This window comes from Harpia harpyja, chromosome 14 (genome assembly GCF_026419915.1).
Source record: "Harpia harpyja isolate bHarHar1 chromosome 14, bHarHar1 primary haplotype, whole genome shotgun sequence".
NCBI classification, from domain to species: Eukaryota; Metazoa; Chordata; class Aves; order Accipitriformes; family Accipitridae; genus Harpia; species Harpia harpyja.
The window spans coordinates 2,781,251-2,790,641 of NC_068953.1; positions in this window are offsets into that span (position 1 = coordinate 2,781,251).

Below are 9,391 nucleotides of genomic sequence, written 5' to 3' on the forward strand. Positions count from 1 at the left end.
ACAAGTAAAGCGAAGAATAATGCACAGGTACTGGAGTATACAGGGACAGAAATGGGAGGAGAGGCTGATCCTGGAATACTGTGCTCTGTTTTGATGGCTGCAGCAAGAATCAGTAGCTGGAAGCTACTGATTATGGAATTATAACAAGAAATTAGATTAACACATTTAACAGCAGAGTGACATAATCCTTGGAAAGAAATTACTGCGGGAGTCAGTGGACCTTTTTATCACTTCACAGCAAGGCTGGATGCCTTTCTAGAAGATACACCAGGCTAAAAGCCTCGACTTCAGCGGGCTGTGAACTGGGGGAAGGAGGCTAGACAGAGGCTAAGTGATACTTCACCTCTCACCTTAAGCTTTCATGGATCAGCGAAAAACAGACTTATTCTTTTTGAACGCACAAGCTTCAAGCCATGACAGAGTTCTATAGATCTGTGAAGACTGCCGGGTAGGCGTAATGCGATCACAATATTTGCTCCCAGTGAAAGGACAGGAGAACTCGCTGACCGACGTGTGCACTCAGAAAACAGCTCTGTTAGTATCCCTGCAAAGGAGAAGGTGCTGCTTTCTATTTCATTCAGCAGCTCTTGGAAAGTCATGCTTTCTTCCCTGTCCCCATGCAACCGAATGGGAAAGGACGCGGGCTATAAACCCCACTGATTAAATGTGGGAAGCCCTGGCAATCAGCCCCATCACCATACCCTTCAAAAATTCCAGAGCTCTGGACACAGTCCCTGCTCCCCAGGGAGGATGGGTCACCATCAAACCGTCAGCAGCAGTCCAGGATGGAGAAAGCCGCTGTCATTTGTCAACATCCCCATTTTTGTTGATTTAATAACAGGAACAGATACGTGTGCTGTGCTGTGATTCCAGCAGATAAATGTGGGATAGGATGGGCAGTTTAGCAAGAGCAAAGGGATGCAGAGGTATCTGTTCCATTTGCGAATTGCAGGGCAGGGCAGGAAGGGTGAAATGGAGAAGTTTAATGCTCCATTAGCTTATCTGATGGGTGGAATTAGGACAGTTGGGTTTGAGGGTTGGTTTGGGGTTTTTTTTTTCATGTTTCCTATTGACAAACATTGCTTTTCTTGCTCTTCCTCTCATGGGGAAGAGTTAATTGCCTTCCCTCCTTCCCTCCCTCTCCACGCAAGCACTGGACTGTGCAGAGGGTTCAGCTGCTGATGCTTTGCCAGAGCCAACGTGGGCACCTGCCCCAGCGCTTCCCGGTCTTCTCGAGCACATATCATCCCAGCTTCCCATCCTAAGTTTTGGGGAGAAATCGCACTGTTTTCCCATTTGCAGGCTCGGAGTGATTATCCCCATTACCTCAGCAGGCCTGATCTGTTTTCACTGCCTGTGGTTCTCTGCTTTCTGGGAGCAATGACACTGGTATACAGTAAAGAAAGGGCCGTATCTGAGCCAAGTACTATTTATTTAGAAGAAAGATTTTTATTTAGAAAAAAGACTTTTAAGAGAAAACAGATTTTAAGGGCAGTAAATCACTCTGTATCTCTCTACCTAGAGCTTACTTTTCCCCTGACGTTAGATAGAGGTGTTTGAGGGTTTTTAGACTTTTCTAGAGACTGTCTTTTTGCGGACAGCCCTGGACTGCTGGCTGCCCCTCTGATCCAAGGGGGACCGGTCCTGTGATGCCTTACACCCAACTGTGGCTCAGCAGCTGTTTCAATTTGGCTGGGACCTTGAAATTAGGCCATACCCTTGTAATTGAGTCGTCAGCATTTGCTGAGAGATCGTTTGTTGTGTTGTCCTGCTCATTCCCTTCCCATTCAGACAGGAAAGTCTTATACAATAACTTCACCTCGTGGAAAAGGTCATGTACAGAGTTCACAAAACACTGTCTCTATTCCTTTGTTTATTGCTTAGTATCCCTATGCCCATCCCATAAGCCACAAAATAGGGGAAGATATTTAAAAACACTCTCTGTTTTGGCACATTCCCCATAATTTGGCAGTATTTGGGTTGAGGCTTTTGGTTTACATTTATCCGGGTTTCAGAAAAATCAGGACAAAGCTCAGCTGGAGTTTCACAGTTTCGCTGAGTTTCACAGAGAACCCCCATGCAGAATTGCCGCAGGTTTTATAGGTCTCCATCCAGCCCATAAATCAGTTGAGGTCGACTTGAAACTCAGCCCAGGTATGCCATGACACCCCAGAAGCCCCGGGACTGATCCAGACAGCTGCACAGAGGCTTGCGCAGACCTCGCCTGTGCTCGGTTCCTGCTCTGCCGCTGAATTTCTGCACGCCCCATCCCTTTTGCCTTCAATGGTCCATTGCCACCAAACCTGCCTGCTTTCCCAGCGTACCACTACACAGCCCGCATGCGTTAACACCAACATCCTCACGTCAGCAATGTCCCGTGGTAGCAACAGGCAGAGCCGTTATCGCTTGCTGCAAACGCTTCTTTCCTCTCCACATTTTGGGTTGGGTTTTTTTTTTTTGGAGTGTCAGATGTGGAAAAGCGAACAGGATGATCACTCAGCGTGTACCTTGTCTCTGCTGCCTGCTGGAAAGTCACAGGAAAAATGAAAACTGAGAGAGGGAAGAATTTAAAAAGCACGGAATTGCTCAGAAGGCAATGGGGCAAATTAAGTCCAACTCCACTGTGGTTTTGCTGGTCTTGATAGAGTTGTACCAAGAGACCAATACTCAGATGTTCCACTGATTTGTCAGCAGGCAATTGGTAAAAATCTTTTAGCACTTTTACTTAAGGAGTGATCATTTTTTCTTCCCGCAGAACTCCTGTGGGTATGATGAGGCGTTCCCCAAGGAGCGCTAATGATCTCATCCTCGCTGACCCTACAAAGAAACCTTTAGCCCAAGCATGAACACTGATCAGCAAGTGCTCACTTATCACCGCACAATTGCTAGTTGATGCTCCGTTTGGTCTTGCATCAGTTTAGCCACAAGGGTTTCCATGGAAATTAATATACAGTATCATACCTGTTATATCATGCCCGATCTGCTGTTTTTCCACGGGGTGTACCACATGCCAGCCCTATAAATCCTTGAAAAGCCTTGGATCTATAGGGTAGTAATTACCCAGTGTCTGTGGAGCAAAGCCAAAACATACTCTGGGTCTGTGGAGCTGTAATTACACTATAGACTGCATGACTAACTGACTGCTGCCGGACGTTTTCCCAGTCACAAGGTGTAATGTAACCCTTGCAGCCACTGAATGTTTTCCTACATTCAAAGCCGTCGCAAGGATTTTAGGGGTTGAATGTAATTCAGCTGCTGTAAACCTAGATTCAGATTTTTAGACCAGATTTATTGGCAGCGGGCCTCTTAATAGGCGATTTCCCACCACATGAGACCTCCGTACCCATGGTGAGACGATAAGGACCCGTCCCCAGGGCATGCCTGCACGTGGGGTCAATCAGTGTCTGGGTCTGGGTCGTGTAACGGGAGATGCTGTGCTCCGTGACCTGAGCCTTTCTCCTGCTACGTGACCCCATCCATGAGACACGGGCTGGCGTGTGGATTAGGGACTCGGAACCCATCTGTGTCCAGCATGGGACTTCATGGGAGGGAGAGGGGAGCAGGGAGAGTCAGCAGCCTGGCTCCTGGTGAAGATGGTCCACAGTGGGGTCTTTGCTCAGCTCTTTCCCTGTCCTCCCCTCGAAACAGCTTTTTGGTCCAACGGTCTAATATGCAGCAATATCTAACAGCCACCAGCATCTCTGAAAGGGGATCCATCTCGAGAAGCGATGCTAGAACCCAGAACTATATGCATCTCGTGTGAGCACATGCGCGGTGTCCTTAGCAAAGCTGCGAGATCCCTATGATAATTTTCTTTATTGTAAATTCAGCCATGATCACAAATTTCCAAATTTGGAGGGGCCACAGAAGGGGAAGGTCTAGACTTTGAAATGACTGGGAGAAAATAGATCAGTAGGGTACAGAGGTGTGAGAGAAAAAGAGTACCATTAAAAGGAAAATCCAGGGTTCAAGGGTGGGATACTGATGGCCCAGCAGCAGGATAAAAGGATATGACCACCTGGTCACACCCAATGCATTACTTTAATTTTCACCTCATCGCCTTAAAACTGCCTCTGGTTTCAGCCACCACCCATAAAAAGTACTATTGAATTAGCTCTATTGTGTTGAGGGCAGGGTATTTTCAGTAGTAGAAACACTTTCCTCTGAAATTAAGTCCTCCAAGAACCACTTTGGAGAGCGAGTCTGATCACATTCAGAGGAAGACCCATGATGTATTCTTTTGTCCACTCCTATCAGTCGGATCTGCAGGTTCTGCCATTATGCCAATTAATTATGTCTTCCAGTGTTTACCCACATTTATTCTGCAGAGACTTGAAGGTTATGCAATGCATGCTTGGGGCAATATAATTTCAAGTCCTTCTGAAATCTCAGAAGGTACAGCAAGACCCCTGGAGCACAGAGAGCTCCGTGAAGTACTTGTGAGAATAATGATAATTCGTTTGCTTTGCCCAGGAGTTTCATTCCAAGCACGATTTTATGTGGGACTCCGGAATTTCTCGTTAACCGTGGTACAATCATTTCTAAGAGTTACTGAAGCATTTTACAAATGTTTACAGCTAGGGCATGTGGCAAAAAGGGGTGAAAGGTAGATATAATTGAAGTGAAGTCAGCTTAATACCACTAATTCATCAGAGGATAATTGTGCTAGTTAAAACTTTACCCATAAGACGTGCCCATACCACAGATGGAGGCAGTGAGCAGTGACTGGTGACCCGACAGCTGTTAAAAAAATTTGCAGTCACAGTCAAGATCTTTCGCTGAAACCTCAAGCAGGCAGATGGAGTCACATGCATCTGGACATCGCCACACAGCAATCTACCTGCACATCCATTTACCGTGGACGGTAGCTTTGTAGGGCGTATCACCAAGACAAGGTAAGGAGATGGGAAGCAACACCGGCAAGATGATTAAATTGCATAACATATCTCTTTTTTCCTACTGTCGCCTCCTGCAAACTGTCCATGTTCTTACTCTCTTGCTCTCTCTTAATGTAGTAGACTGAAAGACAACCCAAATCTGCAAGTGGTCCACATGGTTTTGCATGTCACTTTTTGGAAGCTTGTGTACAGATTATGACTACATATATATATATATATATACACACACACATATATATTTGAAACAGCTATTCTTCACCTTCTGCTCTTCAGCTTCTGAGTGGTGAACTGGAACAAACTTGACAGAAAACCCATTTCCATCCTTTAATTTTTAAGGACAAGTATTGTAGCTTCCAGAAGGACTTTAATGGCAAGCAAAGTTGTTTTCTCCTTGAGAGACTGATAAAGTGAAACTTATATCTTGCAGCTGCCTTAGTCATTCTCTTGAAAGCACGCTCACCTCGCTCCTCCAGCAGCAGGAGACCCGGCGCTCCGCTTCTGGCACTGGTCGTGCCTGCACTTGAACTGAGCTCATGGGGTATGAGACCGTACTGGGCTTCTGTTATAAAGGGGATCAATGCCTTAGCTGCAAAGAAAAGAAACTGAATCACAATAGAGGTTGCTGGAGAGAGGACTTTTGAAAACATTTTCTGTTTCTAATTTTGGTAAGGAAATAGGCAATTACTGGCTTAAAAAATTAAATGTCATGAAATTTCAAACTCTGTTTGTTTCTGATAAATATCTTGCAACTTGTGACAGAGGTTGCTGGAAATCTCCCCTAATAGCAGTGTCATGTTGGCCAAGAAATGTTTGATCTGTGCTCTAGCCTTTTCTTCATGTGGGTTGGACTGGCCTATAGTTGGATAAAAAAATCATCTGGCTAGTTTAGTTGTTAAAAATAAATTTCAGCCAATCCGTCTTCACTTCATAGCAGCTATACCCAGTCTATCCAGAGAAGTAGTTAAAACTAGGAATCAGCCAGCACTAAAACACCATTTGCCAACTCGCTTGAACTTTATAGAGGGAGTCTGAGATCTTGATCTATGTGTCTTCAAGCTTTGGCTGAGGTCCTACTACCCAAGAAGGCTTGGTCAGACGGCGTGTACTCTGTTGGATGTGCATCCATGAGGCAGAGCAGCAGTGTTTACGCACGTTGGCATCTGAGTCACCTCCATGCTTCACTAGGTCGTAATTTCTGATGTAAAGCATGTTCAGTAGGTTGGGTTTAAATGGCCACACAAATATCTGGGCATCAGCCTGTCTTTAGATATTGTCTTAGAAGGTTTATTTGGCTCTAATCCAGTCTTATATGAACTTTCTGCCATATAATGTGATCTGCACTTACAGTACTCGGTTGAGTTAGGGGAATACCCTGACACCCATTGAACAGATGAGCATCAAACCCTGTGGCCCAGATTTTTAGTTAAAGAACCTAACAATGCCACTAGTCCTTTTCAAAAGGACTTTTAGGTCTACATCCCAATCATTTGAATGAACTCACTGGATTCAAAGCCAAGCAGAAATTCCACCACTTTTACCTGCGCTGTTGGCCCAAACACTTGTAAACGATCTCTTCCTTAGAAGTTGAAGTCTCATTGAATGAATTCTTCAGTGATTGCCCTGAAAGTCTGGAAATAGCCTTTCACGCTATAGTCTTCAACTTCGGAGAATGACATGAGATGCTTTATTCCTAGAAATCTGCGAGGCTTGAAGACAGGGCAAGAAAAGGCGAATGGGTCTATCCTGACGTGCCACGCTACTATGGACTGGAGTTTCCTTAGTCGTTAATACTCATCGGGAAACGTATCACCATGTGTTGCCTTTACATTGCCATGGTTGTATCAGAGACAGCAGAGGCAGAGTCACCAACCGTGATGGAGTAGGACGCCCAGTTGAACACGGCATCTTGGGCTTTAGCTTGCATTTGTGGTGGAGCACAGCTCGTCTGTCACCGCTACTACAGCCTGCCTGAGGCAGTAGAATTAATTACAAAGCTTGAGAAGAAAAGTCAATAACAGAATTGAAATATTCCCATTGGTTTCTCTTGAATTAGATCTCCCAGATAATGTCTGCTGATCGTAAAATATGATGCCAGGTGAGATAATATTGCTAATTAGAGGGACACTGCACCCACTCTTCAGCCAAATCTTGTGAAGCTCCATGAGGTCATGCACAGATAGGCTCCAAGGAAAAACGCAAAGTGTCAATAAGGATGACTTTCTTCAGTAGATTCACCTGCGATAAGCACATTCCAGTGACTCAGTGCAGGATGAGTAGGTGCTGGAATTTTCTCATCCATGTAAAAATAATGTAGTATAGAAAAATCCAGTAAATGCCTACTTTTTTCCACAGCTTCTATTTAAAATTAGAGATAAGCAATAGGAAATCTGAGGCAGAAAACAAATACCCAGTATGTGTGGATATTTACTGTCATCCCAGGATGCTCTGCTCATGAGGTAATACTTTGTAGTATGGTGGGGAAAAAAACATGCACAAAATTACTTCCAGTCGGTTCTGAGGTAGGTCCTGAGTGATCAAAATCCCTGTTCTTTGAAACAAATCCAGGTCACATTAGTTGCGCAGGCTGTGTTCTGATTCAGTGTGGAATTTGTTTTTCCCATCATGTGAGAGAGAAAACATCCAGTCCAAAAAGGGAGATGTCAGCCCGTACGCAAATTCGCTCATCAGAGAGAAATGATGCCGCAAACATGCAAAGCAGAGAAGCGGGCTTAGCAACATGATCACTTTCTGCATTACCTTGTGGACAAAACCATCTTTGAAGCATTAATAACAAACTGAAAGCTCACTGGAAATATCTCGCTTGTTTGTTTTGGCTTCCAGAGCATTTCTATGTGTAATTACTAGCAGTTGAGAAACGGAGAGCATGAAAAAAAATCTTGTGGTTAGTGCACAGGGCGGTGGCTCAGGAGACCTAGGTTGATTTCTAACCTCTGTCACAGCCCAGTGTCGCACAAGAAAAAGAGCCTTTAATTCATCTCCAGCTCGGATCCTTTCCTACGGCAGGGATGAAGCTGCCCTTCGCCTGCCCGATGCCCGGGCTGCCAGCAGCGCAGGCAGCAACTCCTTACGCAAAGGTGCCTTACACAGCCAGCCCTTCGTGGCCTGCTGATGCTAATGTAATTCAAGCAGCGATAATGATGTACCTTCTTTAAGGGTCCCCAGTGCTTATATATAAGCCTCTCTTAACAGCAACATACTGCTTCAGATGGGGAAAATCCAAAGTTCCTCTGTGCAGATGCGCGTTCTTTTAAGCCAGTGGATACGAATGGATTTGCGCTCCACGAGAATGAATGTCTTTATTAAGATACGTGTTTGCTGGGCAGTGACAAATCTTTCCTCCGGAACACAGTGATTAAGGTTTAATTTTATTCTGGATTATAGGCAGCTCCGTTTGCAAACCAGCCCTCATCCAAGTTTGCGCACATATTGCCTGGAAATGAACGTTACTCTCCAACTGCTTAAGCAGCTTTGGATAAGAAATGATGGTTTCAGGAAGATTAGGAGCATAAGAAAGATCTCCAGGCTAACAGGGAGTTAAGAGAAAGTGCCATCACGAGTTCAGGAAGAAATGCTGCCACCTGTGAGGGTCTGAGTCTTCCAAATTGCTTGGGAGAATTGGAGAAAGTTGATGGGAAAAGGATGGATTACTGAAGGTGATGAACTTAGAGATGGTGAGCTTGAAGACAGCCTATATATGTGTTTGTATGTGTGTGTATATATATATATATATATAAATCACCACTAGGAAAATTTATAGGCTTCAGTCTGCTTAGAGAAACAAATCAGCGGTTATGGTTCTGGAGGTTTTATTATATGGCAGCAACCAGGAGCATCATGAGATGAAGATGTAGGTGTCACCTTAAACAAGAGGGAATAAAGTCTGTCTTGCCCAGTTGAAGAGCTGAGTAAGGAAGATGGACAGAGGGCTGGAGAAGAAGCAGGGCAGAGGGAAGGGAAACGATGCTTGCAGGGCTGCCCAGCAGAGCTGGGATGCAAAAGTTTGCCTTGTTATCTAGTACCCTGTTCCTGCAGATCATATCTCCTCTGGGGTTTTCTTCATAGGCACATGCCTATTCTGCCAGGTAGAGGTATTGAAATACAACATATTATCATTTGTTCTTGAACGCATATGTTCATCCCCCTCTGAGAGCGGTAGGAGGACAGTGTAGATATCCGATGAATATTTCACCCTCGCTGTAGTGACAGCTTTGATTTGTGAAACAGCTTGGAATAAAATGCTGGTAATTTTTCATGGAAAAAATAGTGGACATAATTTCTGTGTGTCGCAAAGAGAACAGCAGAGAACTGAAATGCCTGGACACACTGTTATCTGAGTGCCAAAATCCCAGATGGATATAAAAGTTAGCGTTTTTAACCCGGAGAAGTAATGTTACAGTCATCCCTAATTAAGTAGACTCTGCTTGTTTATTGTTTTCAAGTATCTGCAGCTCTACTTATCAATTTTTCACAGT